Here is a 20362-nt window from a genome sequence, read left to right on the forward strand (position 1 = left end):
TGCCCAATAGGCCAACAGTCACATCTATCATTGCTAATTTGCTGACAAATAATTATTACACATTTTTAAAAGGAACTTTTGACTCCAAGAACTAATGGCATTCCCACCTTAGAAGGTAAATGTGGCTATGCCATTGACACTGGCTATTTAAGGAGCATGGTTGGGGCTGATTGAACATGACCTTTGAGAAGAGAATGTGAAAGGACTCAGGTAACAGCCCACAATGGGAGTGGCTGCAGGGACCCTGGGCTGAGCGCCTTTTCACTCATTCTGACCTGCGGGGTCACAGTGAAGCTCTTTCTCATATTGCCTGGGTCACGTCTGGCAGTAAATACATAAACTCTCTCTGTCGCTCTCTCTCTCTCTCTCTCTCTCTCTCTCACACACACACACACACCCATCCCTTCCTTTCTTATTTCAAAAATCTTACATGTTTACCGTAGGAAATTTAGAATATATGGACAGGGTAAAAGGATAGCTAAAAGTTACTTTTAATGATACCTCCGAGGTAAGCGTTGTGACTATTTTGGTCAGTTTTGCTTTTCTAGTCTTCTTTCCCAACTGATTAACATCTGTGTTTTTTCTGACCTACAGTTTAAAAAACTTCATCCCTCATGGACATCCCTCCAAGCTACACACCGTCGCTTTTACTAGCGAGAGAGTATTTAGTTGTACGCAGGTAATTTATGTCACCCATCCCTGACTGTTGGGCAGATAGGCTGTTTCCGACTCTAGATTGTTAATACTGGGATAGACTTTCTCATTGGTATTTCTTGGAACAGATAGTGATTATTCTCATAGTCATTAATGTCAATTATTGCAAACTCAATCTATGGACTGAATGTGTGTGCCCTCCCCCCCCCCGCCCCCTCCCCCCAACTCATGCGTTGAAGCCGTAATCCCCAACGTATTAGGAAGTGAGGCCTTTGGAGATGATTAGGTTCAGATAAGGTCATGAGGGGGGAGCCCCATGTTAGCATTAGTGTCCTTATAAGGGGATGGAGGGACCAGAGCTTGCTCGCTCCGCCATGTGAGGATTCAGTGAGAAAACAGCCATCCATCAACCAAGAGGAGAGCCCTCGCCAAAAACCCCACCGTGCTGGCACGCAGGCTCCAGAACTGTGGGAAATAAATGTCTGATATTTATGCTACCCAGCCTCTCCTGTTGTTATAGAAGCTGCTTCACTGAATCCTCCACGTATCCTTACAACAGTGGTGTCTATATGGCAACCATGACTTTGCCTCTGGACCTTTGCATGTTCTGCTCCCTCTACTTGGCTAACCCTTTCCAAGCTTCTTCACCTGATTATCATAGGATCTTCCTGCTGCCCCAAGTCATACATTTCCTTACATTTGAATATTTAAAAAGATGATGAATCTAACAGCCAGCGTGTGGATTTGTGGTGGTAGTGAGTTGTAGACATAATCCCTCTTCACTCTTTAAGGCACAGCTTAGCCCAGGCAGTAATTCCTGGGTTGTCCTCACCCATGGGCTAATCTCTCTTTCTACTACTACTCACACTGCATTGCCGTTGCCTGCTTGTTTGTCTCCTCCTGAATCAGGACCTTCCTGAGAACAGCAAACATGTATTTTTTTGTTCCTGTATACCCAGCTCCTAGCAGCTCAGTAGCCGGGCCCCGGGACAGGTGCCTAGGGCAGGGGTAGGTGGGGAGCAGGTCTCATTGTCTCCTTTCTCCCCCCCGCTGAACAGGTAAATGGACTTATTTCCTCATTCCAGGCCCATGGAGAGCTCCTTCTCAGAGCTCTTTGTGGGTAGGTCAGAGCATTTCACCTGCCCCGCCTTTGAGGGGCCATTTCAGACCATGGTGGATGTATTTATTTGCTCTGAGCAAGAGTGGGGAGAAAGCTTGGCAGAGGGAAGTTTTGGTAATTTGTGTCCACATGGCTGTAGAGAGCTTCCAAGAAACCAGTTACCAGCACAGCAGCTGTTTTCACGGTGCCTCGCAATGACACTCAGTCAGGGGAAATGCTTGAGTTTCAGCTTTACGAAAAGGCCTGCTGAAGATATCACCTTTCCCCTGCTGGACCTGCCACCGGCCCCAGACAGTGACTGTGAATGAAGTTGGCCATTTGAGCTTTTCAGTGTCCGCTCCTCCCACTTTCTCCCCTCCCCACTCTCCCTCCTGGGTCTTTCTCTTTGTTCTGAGGTCATCTTCCCTTAATCTGCCTCTGGGTGACTTTTTGTCTTGTTTTTTATTGCTTAACTCTAACTCTAGATAGAATACAGTGCCTGTTGTATGGGAATATGCCCTGCCCACAGCTAAGAGATAGAGGATGTCCCTTTCCAGCTGGGAAGGTGGGGGAAGGCTTCAGGCAGGAGGCAGCTGATTCTTGAAGGATGGGTAGGATTCAAATAGCTAAAGAAGTGGTATAGGAAGGGGAAACGTCATTCCAAGCTCAGGCAGGAGTAAGTTATGGTCAGGAAGGTGAGGACCGAGGCTGAAAGAAGCATTCATGTATAATGTTCACAAAGTGCATGTGTGGGTAAACCAGATGTCCCCCAAGTCCTTGGTTCTCCTGCTCACGGATCGGTGTGGGCTCTCCTCACTTTACTCCTATGACAACCCAGCCTCTAAACTCAGTACCTCTCCAAACTCAAGCCTAAGGAATCCATGATCATAAAGACATTGGTACCCAGTATAGAGTTCACTGCATATGTTGTAGAAGAGATGCGGGAATGGGCTTACATTTTAGACTTCACCACAAAGAACTGGAAATATCCATTAGATATTGCTGTTCCCCCCAAACTCCCTACTCACACCATGGTGTGGAGGGGTGTTGCTCCCTCCTTCCCCCAGTCTCTGTCTTACTGGCCCTTTTGATCTCCTCGATTCTTGCTTATGAACTTCACCTTTCTCACACTGCATCAGCCAACTCTTACCACCCAACTTATATACTACCGATGCATCCTGTTAGTCAACAGAGCCCCTCAGTTTCTTTTTTTTTTTTTTTTTTTTTCAACGTTTATTTATTTTTGGGACAGAGAGAGACAGAGCATGAACAGGGGAGGGGCAGAGAGAGAGGGAGACACAGAATCGGAAACAGGCTCCAGGCTCCGAGCCATCAGCCCAGAGCCTGACGCGGGGCTCGAACTCACAGACCGCGAGATCGTGACCTGGCTGAAGTCGGACGCTTAACCGACTGTGCCACCCAGGCGCCCCGCCCCTCAGTTTCTTGATCTTAGCACTTGGAAGCCACCGTCCCGCAAGGAGGTTTATTTGGCTCAATTTTCCAAGCAAATATCATGCCTTCAAGCCCCAGAGAAATTCTGTGGCTGATATAGTCTCCTTCTTGTTACATGCACATTTTCTCCTTCAACCTCCTACAACTACCCTTCTGTTATCTTCATGGTATACATAAGACAACTGAAAAAAAAGAGAAATTAATTGCTTTGCCCAAAGTCACACAGCAGCCAACAAGGCAAAGGTGAGGCCTGAACACTGTCACTTTTTAAATGTATAACAGCCGCCTCTTCTACAGGGAATGTGAGGAAGGTGACTTGGATGGGAGCAGGGTTAGACAGGTAGATTGGGACCTGTGCTAGGTTCCAGGGTTGCCATAAAAAAAATAAAAAAAAAAAACCACGCCAGGGTGTCTTCAAACAATAGATGTGTTCACTCATCATTTTGGGGCTCGGAGTCCAAAATCAAGGCATTACTGAGGTTGGTTCCTTCTAGAGGGTTCCTCCAGTTTCCTTCCTTCTGAAGGAGAATCTGCTTTCTGCCTCTCTCCCGGCTGCTGGTGGTTGCCAGCGATTCTTGGCATGTAGACGCAGAGTTCTGATCTCTGTCCTCGTTTTCGCATGGCATTCTCTTCTCTGTGTGTCGCTGTGTCTTCACGTGGCCTTGTTATGAGGACACCGGTCACTGGATTTAGAGCCCACCCTAGTCCATTGCGAACTCATGTCAACTAATTACACCTGCAAAGACCATATTTTCAAATAAGGTCACATTCTGAGGTTCCAGGTGGATATGACGCTTTGATGAGACACCATTCAACCCAGTATAAGACCGGTTCATAAAGGTCCTGGAAGGTGATGCTGAGAAATGCAGATGGTGGGCAAGAAACAATCATGAAGGGTTTGTGAGGAGGAGGATGGCAGGATCCGACCGAAAATCCCGCGCCTGGTTCCGTGTGATTTCCTTATCGCCACAGCTCCTTGTGCCTTGTTGCTTTATTAAGGACTTGAACTGGGTGGGCTTCCGCCAGCAGGTGAATGCTTTCTGAGAGTGGCAGCCTTTCCTTTCTCTTGGAAACTTTGCACTTTTGGAGACGTTTTGCGCCTGCCTCCGTCGTGCCTTGGGCTAATCACTATGCCGCTTGAAACTATTTAAAGCCTGATGCATTAGTCACAACAAATCTGCTCCCGCTGGGAGTTGAAAAGACTGAACAGGGCGCCAGCTTCTTTTGGGTAAGTGCGGTTTGTTTTCCCCCTCACGTCATTTGCACCCAGCCCCTTGGATTCCTTGGACTGATTCAGGCACAGAGTCCCTTTCCTGAGTTGTCCCTGATGGAGGGAGAGCTGCCAAAGGCTAGTCGGGGCACCTTGGAAAGGGCAGACGAGGGCCAGGGGCTGAGGCAGGGCAGGGAGTGAGAGCAGGAGGGGCCGCTAGGCTTGCCTGATCCGCGGGAAAGACCCTGACGCTCAGCGGACACACCGTGCCAGCTGGAAGCAGTTGAAAAAGCCTGGGGTGACCTTGTCAGTGCCCCGCTCTGACCCACCCCCAGAAACGCTGGGCTATGTTGATGTGCCTTGAAGCTGGGAGAGCACTAGAACTTTGGCCCTGCTCTAGTGGCAGAAGCCACAGTCCCCATCTGCCTTTGTGGCTTTGCCAAACCCTCAACCCGCCTGCATGGGAGCCGGCTCGGGAGAGACACGGTTGGCCTCAGTGAGTGTGCAGAGGCCCAGGGCTTCTATTTATTTTGAGCAGGAATACGCAAAGAGCATGGCAGGCTTTCCCCAGCCTGGGCCTGACCACGTGTTCAGATTCCAGGGCTGTAGGTCAGGCGAGGAAGCAAGCACGGCGTGGGGCTAGGAAGAGAATTTTGGGGTCCTGAATCGGAGGCTTTCTGTCCTCTGCTCCGGCTAGCTGTATGATCTCAGGCAAGCTGTCCTGAGCCTCAGGTTTTTCAGCTGTAAAATAGAGCGGGTAGGTAATTCCTGGCCCTCGGAGGGTTTTAGAGGCATGAATGAGAGGATTTACATACATGTGCTTTGCAGGCTGTATCGTGTGCAGTGGGAGAGTGGGACAGAGGGTATGCGTTCTTGTACCTGCTACGCAGTAATAGCTTACATTTATCGAGGGTGTGATACGTGCTACAGGTTCCTCTGAGTACTTCTCATGGATCGTTTAATGTAATGCGTACAATCGCCCTGGGAGTTAGTACTATTATTATCTCTCTTTTACCGACGAGGAAACTGTGGCCGAGAGAAGTTAAATAATTTGCTGAAGGCCCAAAAGCTAATTAGCTGTGAGGGTCCAGTTCAGACTCTGGAGCCTGCAGGCCTCACCGCCAGTCTATACCGCCTCTCTCCCATGCCCAAAGAATGAATTTAAAGCTTCCAGTTAGTGGGACCTCGTCTTGACAAACCCTGAAAATATGTCATCTCTCCCCCCTCACAGAAGCCTTTGAGACAAAATTATCTCCGCCACTTTATGAGTGAGGAATCTGTACACGTTAGTTCCCTCCATTTATTGGGCACCTACTACTCCATCCAAGGCGGTGGGGACACAACCGTGAACAAGATGAGGGGTTTCTTGCCTTCATAGACTTTATATTTTAGTGCCAGGGAGACAGGCAGTGAAATGCATGGAGAAAATCATTTCAAACCATGGTGAGGGTGATGAAAATAAAACCGAGTGGAGCGACAGAGGGAAGGGAGGCCAGGGAAGGCCTCTCTGAGGGGGGGACGTTGGAGCTGAGACCAGAAAGGTAGTGAGATGTGTGAGGAGGGGCTTTCTCAGGTGGAGGAACAGTGGGGGTCTGTGAGGAATAGAGAGGGGGCTGGAGCAGCTGGAGGAGGGGAGCCCAGGGAGTGAGAGGCAGTGGCCACGGCAGAAAGTGAGGTGACTATCAAAGGAGGCAGTGAGGGCCAGGGACCTTCTCTCACTGACGCCAGTTTCTTGGCATTGTCGGCCATGTGTCCAGTGAGGGATGATGGGATGATGGCTGAGGAAAGGCCCAGGCCCGGGCAGGTGGGCAGCATCCTTGGTGGGTGGGCCGTGGCTTGCAGCCTGTGGAACCCTCTTCCATTTTGCTGCAGGGCAAACGGACAGTGGGTCTGAGGGCTTAGGGGTTCCCTCCACAGCTACACAGGCTGGTCATCATAGTCCCACGCATCCAGGAATTGGCGTGGCTGTGACTAAACAGCTGGCTGCCGAACTGGGAGTGAGACCTTCCCAGCGGGGCAGAGCAGTTTCTTTCTTTCTTTTTTTTTTTTAAGTTTGAGAGAGAGAGCGTGGGGGAGGGACAGAGAGAGAGAGAGAGAGAGAGAGAGAATCCCAAGCAGGCTCTGTGCTGTCAGCACAGAGCCCCACATGGGGCTTGAACCCACAAACCATGATATCATGACCTGAGCCGCAATAGGACACTTGACCGACCGGGCCACTCAGGCGCCCTGGCAGAACAGCTTTCTTCAGCCCACCTTCTCACACTCTCCTGCCCAGGAGAGTGTTGATCTTAATTAATAACCTCCTCTGGGGATTCTGCAGGAACCTGTCTATGGAGAATTGCAGGTGTATGTTCTAAAGAGCCTAATAAGATTTTTTTCCCCCCTTGAGAGGAAGGAGATGCTTTGTGCGATAGGTCAGAATGAGATCCTGAACTTTGGACCGGGAAGACACTCGAGACAGTCCTGCTCAGCACTCTCACTGATGACAAGAGACTAAGGCTCGGGTGGTACTTAACCCAGCGTTACAAAACATAGTTGGTGAAAGGCTTTCTGGGGAAAGAGAAAAAGCTGACCAAATACACTTTTCCTGGCTTAGTAAGTGGAATGAATTGATCCTTCCACTGAACAGAGGCTAGCAGCAGATGAGAGTGGAGCTTCTGGTATCCAGTGAGGGGCTGGTCCCCCATGCAGGACTCATGGGCTGGTGGTTCTTGGGCAAGTCCCTTAATGTCTGATTCTTCAGCTTCCTGATCCGTAAAATAGAGACAATAATAGACAGTCACCTAAAGGGGTTTTTATGGGAACTGAATAAAATAACATAACCCCCATTTGGGGGTGCAGATCAGCAGTGATGGAGAGCATATGAAAATGCTCAGGAAGGGCAAGCCCACCTACAGATGACATTGCCGTGACCTTGAGCGGAGGCCACCAAAACATCCCTCAGAGTGAATTTTTATCCATTCCCCCCCAAAAGTTTATCTTTCCATTTGCCTCTATTTCCTGAAAGGCAATATCTAAGAGAAAAATATCCCCTAGTCTATCCCAGCATCTGAATTAGAGCTTTAGAACAGAGTTTGGTCTCTATTCCACAAGCCGCCCCAGCTCATCTGCCAGCGTGTGAGCCTAGACACTGTTGCTGTGACAGGCAGGTGGAAGAGAGGTACCTAGCCCCACCCAGCGGTTGTGGGATCCCATCTTTTGTCCCAACTCAACTCAACCCCAGGACAACACAGAAGATTTGTAGGATGACAGCTCATCTTCTCCTACAGGTACCATGTTATGATTTCAGGTGAAATCATCACTGGACAGTGATGTCTGTGATTAGTCATTTCCCTTCTGGCTTGGGGAGGAGACTGCAGGCATGTGGAAGGGACCAGAAGCCCCATGCGCACAGCCAGTGACTCACAGGCCCTGAGAACTGACCATTCATGGTGACTCGGCATTGACTCGACCCTCGGCATTGACTCTGCAGGGGCCTGCCTGGGCCTCACCACGTCCTGTTTCTTTCCCCTCTGCTGAATGCAGTCCCCATCTTCATGTTAGGAAACATCTTGTGGAAAACAAAATTAGAAGAACAAGAGAGAAGAATCAAGAGCCCTTTCCAAGAAGGAATTTAGCTGGAAGAACTGAATCCTTTAGCTGGGAGGACTGAATCCTGTCTAATACCCTGGGTTAAAAAGAACCAGCTATGAACTACAAATGCAGTTGACTTTGGCCCTGAGATCTGTAGGGAAAACCAGAAAAAGAAATAGTAATGAATCAGCAGCATAAGTGATATTTGCTTGTGAGCTCTTCTAGCCGTGTGTGTGAATAAGGAATTCTGTCCCAGGGTCCTATAGAGTTTGCTTTGTGCCCCAAAGTGTGGAGTTTGGAAAAATACCAGCCCTGGCAGTTCTTCTGCTTTGGGGAATAAAAGGAAACTCCCATGAGAATCCTGTTTCTTGGAAAACCGTTACTCACCTGAGCCCTGTGTTCGGACGGAGGTTCAGAGTGAGTCTGAAAGGGCTCGTGGGGAATCTGAGCACAGGGGCCGCTCAGTCTGTGCCCAGGCCCAGAGCCAAGGACGTCTATGTTGCCCAGGGAGAAGGCACTCGGGGGGCCCTTGGGACTCTGGGGAGTCATTTACTCATTCATCTTCTTTTTATTGAGGATCTGCTGTGCACCAGGCACTGTGCTAGGCACGATAAAACAAGAATAGCGAGGTTTCTGTCGTCATGGGATTTACCTTCTCGTGGGGAGATACAGACAAACCACAAGTAGGCAAGTGCATTAATATGTTTACTTCAGAGAGTGGCGAGTGCTGTGAAGACGGGAAAGCAGGGTGACATGTTCACGAGCAACTGGGGGTGATGTTAGACCATGTTAGAGCTGAACCACCAGCCGTGGGAAGACCAGGGGAGCCTGCCTGATCCAGGTAGTGGAATCACCAACACAGAGGCTCCGAATGGGGACAGCTGTGGCTCCTGCAATGTGTATAACAATGGCCAGTGTCACTGGAGCCTCGAGAATCAGTGGCTCCTTTTCAGATTGATACGTGACGTGCTAAATCACCCCACTGCAGTGTCCACTTGGATAGCCATCTCCTGGAGGCAGGGTGGGAAGGAGGGTCTAGAACTCCTTTGGAGACGAGCAGGAATGATTGGTTAGAGGACTAATCCTTCCCTCCTCCTCACCTTCACAGCTAACCCACCATCAAGTCTGTGGGCTCACGCTCCCTGTTTTCTCTTAGGAAGTCCACTTCTCATCATGCCCACCACTTTCACCCTGATTCAAACCACCCAGCATCTCTCCCCAGGTCTACTGGAAAGGCCTCTGAAACTGGTTTCTCATGCATGGTCTTGCCTGTCCCTGGTCTACTGTCCACACTGGTCAGAATGATCTTTTAAAACCTCAGATCTAGGGGCATCAGGCTGGGTCAGTCGGGGAGCATGCGACTCTTGATCTCGGGGTTGTGGGTTCAAGCCCCGCATTGGGTATAGAGATTACTTGAAAGTAAAATCTTTAAAAATAAATAAAACAATAAAAAGACCCCTTCAGAGCTAATCATGCCCCATACGCTTCACAGTACTTTTCCATGACTCCCCATTGCTGGGTCAGGATTCGGACCCAAGTCCCCACAATGACATGCAAGGCTTTGTCTATACAGAGCCCTTATTTCTTCTCTAGCCTGTTTCCAGCCATTTGTGGCTCCACGTTCTGTTCTGGCTACGCAGGCTTTCTTCCAGTTCCTCCAATACGCTGTACTAGTTTTGGCCTCAGGGCCTTTGCACAAGACTCAATGGCTCCTAATCTCTTCTCCTTCCATGCACCCTGGCCTTAGCAACTTCTACTCAGGCTTCAGCGTATCTGTTACTTCAGCAGGGATGTCTTCCTTGCTCTTCACCATGGTGATATTACACTGGGTCTTTGCTTCCATGTTCCCAGTAGTGCTTCATAATTGTTGTCCTAACTCTCAACACATGTATATTTGCTTGCAATGGCTCTTTCCTGCCTTAGTCCATAAGCTCCAGAAGGGTGGGAACCATGCCTGTCTTGTCCATTACTGTGTCCTCAGCACTTAGAAAGCGTCTGGTGCACAGACACTCGATCTGTATTTGCTGAGGCAGGGAAGGAATGAGTGCTCGCAAAGACCTTGACTCCTAAATGTTCCACTTGAATGTGCTACTTGCTTTCAACAAAATGAAATAACAGGAGACTGTCTGTATTTTCTGTTCCTTTTCTCTACCCTATAGAGATGGTGATTGATATCTGGAGTTCAAGAATAAGCATAGTGAGCAGGAATTCTGGCAGATGAACAACCTGCTTAGGAAGTCTGTTCTTGCCTTCGACTATCAGAACAGGGTTATTTTCTTTGGCCCCAAAAAGTCTAAGACTGTGTGTACTCAGGGAAACGGTATAGACCCACAGTGTGGAGCCAGGGCCAGGGGTGAGACTCAAATAATAATCAAGTGGAAGAGGGTTGTGTGAAGCCTGGTGGGGGACATTGCCTTTCTCAGCGGCCGAGGAATTGGAACATTCCCCCTTGTGTCAATGTGGAAGTGAATGAATTAAGTTCCGTTTTATGCCGTGCCTGGAAAAATACCAATGCTATACTCGCGTAGTTTCTGAAAGCAAACCCCAAATGCCACTCAGTCTCGGCTCTATGAGAGTCTGTTACAGAGGAAAAGAGTCAACATTCACTCACAGATTATGGGAAATACCACTGAAGTGGAAAAAGATTATGGCCGTGGATTTTTACTTTTTTGAGGTTATGTACCCCTTTGCAACTCTGACAGAAGCAATGGACCCTTGCTCCCCTTCATGTCCCTGACCCTCTGCAAAATATATAGCCATATAACAACATCCTCTCATCCATGGAGACCCCTGGAGGGCCATAGCCTCAGGTTAAAAATTCCAGTTACTGGATCTGGTTGGAAACTGAGCAGAAATAAGCTAGTAAGAAATGACGTGGAAGGACAAGTTACACAATGTTTGGTCCAAAGAATAAAACAGAAGCACTGTGTAATTAGATAGTTCTTTGCAAGTTGGTCAGCACAGGGTGGCCATGTGCATCAGAGCGAAGTAAGGCAGACCTCTAGGGTCTGAGGGGAAGCTACTCCAGATTTAGCCAACCATGGTGATCCCTTGACCAAAATCCGCCATGAGGCCAGGATCTTAGTCTGTCACGTTCAGCACTGGTGTCTCACTCCAGTGCTTGGCACTTAGTAGGGGCTCAATAGATACTTGTTGAATGAATGAATCCATGAGACTAGCCTGGGTTGCCTCACTTCACTCTGGCTTCCTCTCCTTAATTTTGTTGTGGATTTATCAGATTTTAGTTTTTCTTCAGTTGTTCAAGAAATGTTTGTTGAGGTCGGTGATGTGGTGGCATGTGTTAGTTGAATTCACAGTTGAGGTCAATTCTAAAATTACACTAAACTCTTGGGTGGGGAAAAAAAAGCGGTATTTGCTAGAGCCTTCTGGTGGGCCATACTTGTTCTCTAAGCACAGAGTGACATGAGATTGAAGAGCTTCTGCTCTGGGAGTGCTTGGGAGTGACAAGAGCCTCAGTTTCTCCAAATGTAAAATGGGACATGAGAAAGAAAATTATGCAGTTAAAACCCTTAGCACAACTCTTAGCACACACCTACATATTGTCTTAATGAATGCCTGCCATTTTTATGATTACCTAACTCCTCTGCCGCACAGTTTATTCGTCCCTTTTGGGTTCTCTTCGCTTACTGAGCTCACAGCTCTGAACCCCAGAAACTGTTGCTAACTATACAGTGGGTCAAGTGCAGCCTTTTAAAAGTCCCAGAATCAGGGGCGCCTGGGTGGCTCAGTCAGACAAGTGTTTGGCTTGATCTCATGGTCTTGATCTTGATCTCATGGGGAGATCTTGATCTCATGGTTCGTGAGATCTTGATCTCATGGTTCGTGACTTTGTGCCCCGCATCAGGCTCTCTGGTGTCAGCACGGAGCCCTCTTCAGATCCTCTGTCTTCTCCTCTCTCTCTCTGCCCCACCCCTACTTACACTCTGTCTCTATCTCAAAATAAATAAATAAACTTTGAAAGAAAAATGTTGAAAAAAGTCCCAGAATCAATCATGGCTACATTTAAGGGCTGTGAACATTACTACTTTCCTCCCTTCCTATTTCTCCACATTTTAAAATTTCAATTAATAGGCATGTGTTACTTCATAATTTAAAAAGTACCGAATGAGAAAAAGGTATTGTAATAAAAATGTGTTTATCCCATGTTGCTAAATTCAGAGGTAGAAAACAAGAACATTTTATCGTCTCTGGTCTGTAGAATCAATTCCAGGAAACCCGGGGGAACCCAACTTGTCCATTGTGTTGCCCACATAAAAATGCCCAAACACAGGTGCCAAGAAAGGAAGGCTGCGTGCCGGAGTAGACAGGGATGTGCTGCTCTGTTTAGTGGTCGTGGGGTTAAGCGCAGGGACCCCGGCTTCATCTCCCGGCTCTCCCCACTACCCGGCTCTGCGTGCAACTTTGGAAAAATGGCACAACCGTTTCAGCCTCACTTTCCTCATCAGTAAAGTGGGAGAGACAGATGGAGAGATTCTTCCTTATAGATTGTTGTGGGAATGAATATCAGATACTTCACGCAGCAGAGTAGCTGTTCTATACATTCTTGTTTCCTTTCTGTTTTTCTTTTCTTTTTTTTTTTTTTTTAAATTTTTTTTTTTTAACGTTTATTTATTTTTGAGACAGAGAGAGACAGAGCATGAACGGGGGAGGGGCAGAGAGAGAGGGAGACACAGAATCGGAAGCAGGCTCCAGGCTCCGAGCCATCAGCCCAGAGCCCGACGCGGGGCTCGAACTCACGGACCGCGAGATCGTGACCTGGCTGAAGTCGGACGCTCAACCGACTGAGCCACCCAGGCGCCCCTCCTTTCTGTTTTTCTAATAGCGCCGGTGACATCGTCATCCTTTATGTTACGTGTGTACATTTTGCACATGCGCGTATATATAAATGTGTACATACATGTCTGCACTGTGATGTTGAATCATCGTCTCAGCCTGATCATGGCCACACTAGAACTCTTGATTTCTCGAACCTGCCCCGCCAGCTGCTCCTCTCTTAGCCTTCTGCACCGACACTCCCCTAGTTGTCCCACCTCAAAACCCGAGTTGTCCTTTGCTCCTCTCCCTCCCTCACATCCCGGATCCAGTGTGGCAACTCTGCTGATGTGCCTCAGAATCAGCCCCTTCTTTCCGCAGCCACTGCCCCCATCCCAGACACAGCCACCGTCCCCGTCCTCTCACTCCCGCATGAGTACAAAATCTCCTGCCTGCACCCAGTGCCAGACCCCACAGCTGCCTCCCCACGGGGAGCCAGAGTGAGCCCTGACCTGCGCCAGCCTTGGCTTGTGCCACTTCCTTGCTCAGAACTTCCTTGGCTTCCTGTGATGCTGGAAATAAAACCCAGATGGCTTACTGTCCCTCAGATCTCTATTTTGGGGAACAAGCAAACCTCTTCGGTACGGGGCCAGGTATTTAATATTTTATTTTTTTATTTTTAGTTTAAAAAAATTTTTTTAATGTTTATTTTTGACAGAGAGAGACAGAGCATGAGCGGGGGAGGGGCAGAGAGAGAGGGAGACACAGAATCGGAAGCAGGCTCCAGGCTCTGAGCTGTCAGCACAGAACCTGACGCGGGGCTTGAACTCCCGAACTGTGAGATCATGACCTGAGCCGAAGTCGGATGCTCAACCGACTGAGCCACCCACATGCCCCAAGTTAATATTTTAGATTCTGTGGGTCCCATAGGAGTCTGTCACATCGCCATCATCTTCTTATCCTTCTTTGTCTTCATCATTGTCTCCCTTTTTTCTCCACCTTTGTTTCCTTCTTCTTCTAACCCTTTCAAAGCGTAGTCACTGTTCTTAGCTCATTGGCTGACAGAGTCAGTTTGCAGTAGTTTGCAGACTCTTGCGCTGCGGGCACTGGCCTCAACTTTTCTCTCCAGCTCATCTGCTCTCACCCTCTGCCTTGCTCTCTCTGCTTCAGTCTCAGTGGCGTTCTTGCTGTCCTTGAGCACACTGACCACATTCTGCTCAGGGCTTGTGCGCTCCTGTCCCCCTGCCCGTGGCACTGTTCCCCCAGGTCTGCTACAGGGCTCACTTCCTTTGTTTGAGTCTCTGCTGGCAGGTGCCTCCTTGGAGAAGCCTCTCTGGGCTGCCTGTCTGTAGGGCACGCCTTTCCACCCCCAGGCACATTCTGTCCCTCACCTGGCTCTACCTCTTGTGGTACTTACTGTACATTTAACTTGCCTGTCAGTTCTGCTGCCCTTGTATGTAAATTCCTTGAGGGCAGGCTTTGTCTGTCTTGTTCAGCTGTGTGTCTCCCCAACACCCAGAAAAGGATGGGGGCGCTTGGTGGTCATTCAAGAATATCTGTTGCGTGCATGAATAAGTGTAAGAACAATTCTGCTCTGCAGCTACTTTTCAACCCCTGCAATACCACTCATCTGCAACAAGGCGGCCCTCTTTATAAATTTTCAGCCCTGTTGGTTGTGTCTATTAACAGCACCAAGCTGGGCTCTGAGTGACGGTGAGGACAGTGAGAACCCAATTCCACGTGCTGTCAGGGTCTGCAGGCTGAAGCCAAGTGTGGACATGGGGAGGAGCAGGAGGAGGAGGGAGAGCAAAGCGGGGTCTTGAAGTGAGGGGAACTGTCCAACTCTCAGGAAACTGATGTCATTAGAGCACCCCTGGATGATAAGTGCTCAGTGGAGCCAATGCCTGACATCTCTTGAGGAGGGAGAAAAGCATGTCTTAGAGCCAGAGGAGGAGCATTGAGATCAATTGTCCTTCCCAGGAACACACAGCCAAGACAGCCTGCAAGCCACTTAGTGCAGACATTGAAGAGATGGTGCTTATTGGGCCCAGATGGGACACCGTGTAAAAATCTGGTATTTCTGGAGCCACTGAGTAGAGAACATGGCGTCTCCCAGCCCCAGGCACAAGTCTCCTAGGATCTCCTTCTAAGGAAGGGCTTTGGGATTTGCAAACTAGAGGGGTGCATCTGGAGCAGTCAGGTATACCCTTCTCCCACCCCGCACACCCACCCTGCCTTGCTCCAGTCCAGAAACCTTAGGAGAAATGGGTTTGGATCTGTGTCATTGCAAAAGAGAGCCTGGGCCCCTTCCTGAGGACATTGTAGGCGGCTGCTCAGGAGATGCGCGGCATGGGGCGTCCCATGGAGGTCTCCAGGACGACTGGGTACTGTGCACTCTCAAGTTCTGGCTCAGGGTCAGACAGTGAGCCTTGGGTTGGACAGCAAGCCTGGCTGTAAACTTGAACACCGGGCAGGGACCAGATAAGTCCTGGCCTAGAAACCAGGTCAGGGAGTGAAGAGACAGAGAAATCTCTTCCTTGGATGCCCCTTAGGATAGAAACCGGGAGGCATGGGACAAGGGAGCCTGTGTGGTGTCCAGATTGGGGATTTTAGGTCGAAGATCACACGTGTAGCTCTTGATTTTAGAAAATAAGACAGCTGTAGAACATGAGGGAAAATGCAGTAATAGTATAAATCAAACTGTCCCTCATAGCCACACCCCAGGAGCCCAAGGCAGGAGATCAGATGGTCTGGGATCTGGTGATGGGTCTGCTGTGTGACCTTGGACTGGTCACTTGACCTTTCTGGGCTTCAGTGTTTTCACATATACAATGGTAATGATAAATCTTAATGTTCTCGTCTCATGAGCTGTTAGGCTCGAACAAGAGAATGAAGTCTTTGTAAAGTTAGAAAGGCTCTAGTCATGCATCACTTGCTCCGTAACCCAGTTGTATAAAGCAGTGTGCCAATAGGAACAATAAACACCCAGTGAGCACAGACCGTGTGTCGGCTACCATGCCCGCTGTTCATATGCATGTTTCACATGGGCCTCACCGTTGAGAGACAGGCACGGTTATCATTCCATGAGCAGATGAGATCACAAGACACAAAGAAGTTAAACAACGTGCCCCAGGTCACACAGCAAGCCGAGGTAGACCAGACTCTGAATTCAAGCAGTTTGTCTCCAGAGTAGGCACTGGGAGCTTGCATTGGGAGCTTGAGGGCCTGTAGCCAGATCTCCAGGCTCCCAACCCAGCGCCCGCCTTGGCTTCCTCGGGGAAGATAACCACAAGTCCGTCCAGTGAAAACAGACCCATCACTATCTCTTCCCTGCAGACTGGTTGATCACTGCCAACCGTGAGAGGCTGCGGGGCCTTGACACGGCCTGATGTTTACCACCTCCGAGAGCCAAAGGTTCCAATGGGGCTGGTGGACCCCTGCCAATCCTGGGAAGGAGGAGGAGATGCCAGGGAGCAGGGGCTCCTCCGGGTTACACAGAGCGGGCACATAGGGGGGATCTTCCCCATCCAGGATGGGCCTCCCTCACTTTACATTGGGTGGGCTTGGGGAGAACATTTCCTAGAGAAAACAGAGGCAGGGAGGCAATCTCTGAAGGACAGGCTGCCATTTTCCATGCCTTGATCAGGTAGAAGAGAAGGAAAGGCGGTCAGCGCCCCCTCCCCGTGCCCTCTTTTGGGACAGCGTGGCCAGGCCGGCTGCTGTTGGCTCAGCTTGCCCGAAGAAACTATTCCATTAAGTGGAGTGTGCTGAGTTCGGCCAACGGAAAGTGGCAGATGAGGGCTTGTGGGGATTCCTCTCTGAGAATACCCCAGGAGCCTTTTCGGATGGACCGGGACAGTGAAAGGACACGAAAACAGGTAGAAGAGGAAGTCTTGAAAGAGCCAAGGCCTTGGGCCTGGACAAGAGAAGACCGGGTAAGCATGGGCCCTGTCAAATATCTGAAGGGCTGCCCTGAGGCAGTCTAGTTCAGACTGAGTTCGGTGGGGTGGGGGAAAGGAATGGCAGGGAACAGTGCAAGGAAACATGCAGAAATCTCCACAGAAGGAAGAACTGCCCTGGGGGCAGTGAGCTGTCCATCACTGCAGGGGTTTGAGCAGAGGCAGGAGCCCCTGTTGGCAGGGGCCTTGCTGAGGTCGGGGTGTGCACACGGGTAGGAAGAGAACTCAGGGATCCTTAAGGCCTGCACAGCCCTCTGTGAACCTGTGGCTGTGTGAGCAAGTGGGGTGGGAATGGTGTGGCATATTCAATGCAGGCGTGCCTTGTGCTGGCCCCCGGTCTCCCTCCCTGTTCTGTCTCGGTCCCTAGTGACCTGCGACCGCCAGCCCTCACTATTACTTTTTCTTCCTGGAATAACTACGGGCCCTGCACCCTGCCCTTCTGTGCGCTGCTTGTTGCTGGGTGACGCTAGTGGACAATGGGCCAGATGACTCATTCTGGGGCTTTCTGAAGAGACAGCCTGAGTACAAAGCTCTTTCCTCTGGATCAGTGATTCTCCATCTTTCGCGGGCATCAGAATGAGCTGCAGGCCTTATAAGACAACAACAACAACAACAACAACAACAGCAACAACAAAACACAGACTGCTGGGTCGCACTAGAGTTTCTCTTTCCGCAGGTCTATGGCGGGTGTGGTCTAAGACTTGGCATATGTAACAAATCCCCAGGTATTGCTGACACCGTAAGTGCAGGGACCGCACTGTGTGAACCATGGCTCTAGAAGACCTACAAAGCCTATAACCATCGGTACAAGGCTATAGATTCAGACAAACCCACGTTGGACTTCCACCATGGAATTCTACCATTTATGAGCTGTGTGATGATAGGTAATTTACCTAACACCTTTGTGCTTCTATTACCAGTTCTGGATACTGGTGATGGTACCACTTTCAGAGAGTTATTGCGAGGATGAAGATGGTGATGTCGATAAATAGCTTAGTGTCTGGGATGTGCTAAGTATGCAAATACTTGATAAATATTAGCAATTTATTATCAGAATAAGACAATGGCTATTTCAGACACTCCGTGTCCGCCTCTATAGGACAGTGGTATCGGAGCAAAGGCGCACATCCTCCTCCAATTGGGCACCCCCCCCCACCCCCGCTGATGTAGGACCAATCCCATTGTCATTCCTTACCATCTGCTCCATGCTGGAAGGATGGGGATTCATTATCAGTAAGGCCATCCTTCAAACCTTGGTTTTGTGTCGGGGGCCTGCCACATATTCTGAATGACTGACCTTCAGTGTGACTGCAGGAGCCCGCCTGATAGAAACCAGATTGTGTGTAGGACACAGGGGTGGGGTCATCTGAGTTCTCTGGTCATGTTTCTGTTGGAGCCCCAAGGCCCCCATGGTCCCATCACTCATATCCTGTGGTCTTTGGACCGATAGTTATAATGATAGAAGTGCAGGCTTAAGTCTCCCGCCACAGGGTCTCAAAATGGAGTGAGAAAAAAAATCTAGGGGTGCCTTCAGATGGCCTCGGGCTGCTCTGAACGTTGCCGAAGAGGAGGGCCTGCTGGGAAAATATATGCCAGGTGCAGCCTTGCGGGGGTACCGATCCTGAAGTGTGTTCCTTGGAGCGGTAGCTTGAGAACTGTTCCACCTGAAGGATTCTGCCGGCAAATACCTTTGGGCAGTGCTCCGTTTCCAAATGGCTGCTTAGAGCTCTGGGCTGCTCACTAGCGTGTTTAAGCTTCCCAAAAGTCCTCCAGTTAAGACACATAGGTGAGGTGGTTGAACAGACTGAAATGTTTCCCGTCAATTAGTTTTGGGAAACTAGTTCTAGGAACTTAGAGTTTTTCAGGGGCCTTCATATGTCGGAGCTCCCCTGATTTTAAGAGGTCAGTACGATCATACCCGTTTCCGTGAAGAAGAGGCTGAGATGTAGATATGTTTACAACTTGCCCCAGGTCACAGAGCTATTTAAAATACTGCCTACTGGGGCACCTGGGTGGCTCAGTCGGTTGAGCATCTGACTCTTGACTGAAGCTCAGGTCATGATCTCTGTCTGGTTCATGGGATCGAGCCCCAAGTCAGGCTCTGCACGGAGCCTGCTTGGGATTCTCTCTCTCCGCCTCTCCCCTGCTCGCGTGCATCAAAATACAGAAATCTCTCTCTCCTCAAAATAAAGCAAATAACATTAGAAAAAATAATAAAATAGAATACTGCCTACCATTGCGTGATCTGAGGAAGAATTTGTGGATTCAATGGAAGTTTATTTGTAGTGGCAGCAATCATTAAAGCCAAAGAAGGAGAAGCAAAAACCAAAACCAAAAACAAAACCTCCACTACCTGGGAATAGCACCTATTATTTGTAAAAACCCTTTCAGCGAAGTATTTATTTTACTTTTGATCTTAGGCTTACATTATGATTATGATGTCACCACACAGAGAGGTGGAACAGCACAGGTTAAGAACATAGATTCTGTAGCTACACGGTGTTTGAATCCAAGCAGTGTCACTTACTAGCTCTGTGACTTTGGGCAAGTTATTTGACTTTCCTGTGCCTGGTTTCCCCTCTGGGCAATGTAATTTTCACACCTATATCGTATGGTTACTATGATGATTCAATGAGATAGTACATGAAGACCTCTCAGAATGGTACGTAGCACATAGAAGATTCACTCCTGAAATCTATTTTATTATTAGCTATTGGTTGCTGCTATTAATTCTGTTGAAAATAAGAATACGACGTAAAGTCTACTTGTCTTGAGAACCCAGGAAGAGGGTATTTAGAAAGGAGCCCGTAGATCTAAGACTTAATGTGGCCTGCTCATTAAGCAGCTGTGCAACTCTGGACAGCTCATTTAACCTCTCTGTGCCTCAGTGAGCTCTTTGGAAAACGGGATCAGGCCAGCCATCTAGCTTAGATCACAGAATGGTTCTAAGAATAACCACCTGGGTAACTGACATGAAAGTGCTTTGACAAACATAAAATTAGGTCATCGTGAGTTCTCGAGGTCCACGTTTGACCCGAGCACGACCAGGCAGGAAGCTGTGGAAGGGGGCTGCTGGGAAGAACCCCGCTACTCACTGTGCTCTAGGAGCTGAGAAATGCCCACGAGTGTGGAGGCCATGTGATCAATAGCAGTGGTAATTTCACGGGCGCACAGAAGCCAAAAGTGAGTCATTAGCAGTGCTGAAAGTTTTCCTCTGCTAAACAATGGTGCCCTCATTCTGGGATTTCCCAGGTTGTCCTTGTTGACTTTGGAATAGAGGGTGATTGTGTACACACACGCTGTCTTGGTAGGTGCATCTCAGACATCTGTTTCCTCCTGTTTACCCTTATCTCATGCCCTGCGTACCAGACCCACGGTGCCAGCCCCCTCGGCATTCATCACCGGTAGCCTCTCTTGGGCTGGGGGAAGGAGGAGGCCCTCAGGGTGTTTGTGTGTGTGTGTGTGTGTGTGTGTGTGTGTGTGTGAAGCAATCTCCTGTGAAATCAGGATGCCTAACAAAAGTGGAATCAATTTACCTGCCGCTGCTTTTGTTCCAAAGGAAAAGCCTCCAGAGCCCCCATTGGGGAATAATATTTAACCCACTTCGAGGGTATCTGTGTCCCTTTCATATCTCTATCATGA

The 20362-nt window shown here is 49.1% G+C and overlaps 1 protein-coding gene and 1 non-coding gene across 4 annotated transcripts in view; both read left to right on the forward strand.

Moving 5' to 3' along the window:
• Window positions 1-20362, forward strand: part of NAV2 (neuron navigator 2) — a 399317-nt gene that overhangs the window by 40507 nt on the left and 338448 nt on the right. The gene's annotated exons all lie outside the window — the stretch shown is intronic.
• LOC124506573 (small nucleolar RNA SNORD45) lies at window positions 11267-11338 on the forward strand. The gene has a single exon (XR_006960821.1). It is a non-coding gene; the product is annotated as a small nucleolar RNA SNORD45 (small nucleolar RNA).

The sequence above is a fragment of the Lynx rufus genome, unplaced genomic scaffold (genome assembly GCF_022079265.1).
Source record: "Lynx rufus isolate CCGP_SWC_20201006 ecotype Redwood Valley unplaced genomic scaffold, mLynRuf1.p SCAF_9, whole genome shotgun sequence".
In the NCBI taxonomy this organism is placed as follows: Eukaryota; Metazoa; Chordata; class Mammalia; order Carnivora; family Felidae; genus Lynx; species Lynx rufus.